Raw genomic sequence first — 881 nt, 5'->3', positions numbered from 1 at the left:
AACAGAACAGTTGTCTTCTCGGAAGAGAGAGGCTTATAAATTAGCGCAGAATATCGTGAAAATTCCAACTTTATGGGTAAAATTTCAAAACTTTCTCCTCCAAGGGGAAAGAAATCGCAAAACCCAACACCGAATCGACGAAAGAAATAGCATACATACTATTATCTTTTCGTCCTTCAATATAACTGTTCGTTCCTCGTGGGAGAAAGATACTTTGCGAAAACACACACCTTTATTTTTTTCTTTTCTCCGTCTCTTTTCCCCCCTTTCTTTTCATTTTCTGGGTAACCAAACAGGAGGAGGAAAGTGTTCACAAGAAGTACCTGAGAGCGAGTACCGGAAGAAGATCCAAAATCCAAACTCGGACCCGCTCGATTCTCTCCTCAAACCCGATCTGAAACACGGAGATAGAGCGAGAGGAGAGGAGCAATGAAAGGGGGTCGCGAAATCGGACGGTCGAAAATGTTTTTTTTTCAGCGACGGGACATCTAACGGCTAAGATCGTACTTCGCCATTAATGGCTAACGTGACTGTACTCAGATCTCCCTCCCTCTCTCTCTGCAAAATTTTGGGTTGCGTCCATTTGGTCATTGGGTTTTATGGTTCTAGAGGGAGAATGTTAGATTACCCTTTGGTCTCAAGGTAATTACGTGTCTGCCATTTATTATTATTATTATTTTTATCGATTTTCCGTATCTTTACGTTTTTCTCTGAATTTCCAGGTTGGGTTTTCCTTTCGCTTTTTCGCCACTTTGGACGTAGGTTTATGACAACGCCCTCCATTCCTTTATAATTTACACTCTGCCACTGACAACCAAAAACGACGCAGTTTTTGTTTAATAATTCATTTTTTATTTATTTAACGTGTTTTCTTTAGTGTA

General features: G+C 40.3%; 1 protein-coding gene across 3 annotated transcripts in view; it reads right to left on the bottom strand.

Moving 5' to 3' along the window:
* The window catches only part of LOC104802848 (ankyrin repeat domain-containing protein 13B), a 3,209-nt gene extending 2,652 nt beyond the window's left edge, over nucleotides 1-557 (bottom strand). The window contains exon 1 of one of the 3 annotated variants that reach the window (XM_010526650.1): nucleotides 324-557. The gene's annotated coding sequence lies outside the window, so the exon portion shown is untranslated. Of the gene's footprint in view, nucleotides 1-159; nucleotides 302-323 lie in introns of those variants that run through there. The other 2 variants (XM_010526652.2, XM_010526651.2) reach the window with 2 other exon arrangements.
* Nucleotides 558-881: the final 324 nt, after the last annotated feature.

This window comes from Tarenaya hassleriana, unplaced genomic scaffold (genome assembly GCF_000463585.1).
Source record: "Tarenaya hassleriana unplaced genomic scaffold, ASM46358v1 Cleome8, whole genome shotgun sequence".
Classification (NCBI taxonomy): domain Eukaryota; kingdom Viridiplantae; phylum Streptophyta; class Magnoliopsida; order Brassicales; family Cleomaceae; genus Tarenaya; species Tarenaya hassleriana.
This window is presented reverse-complemented; position numbering and strand designations above follow the sequence as displayed.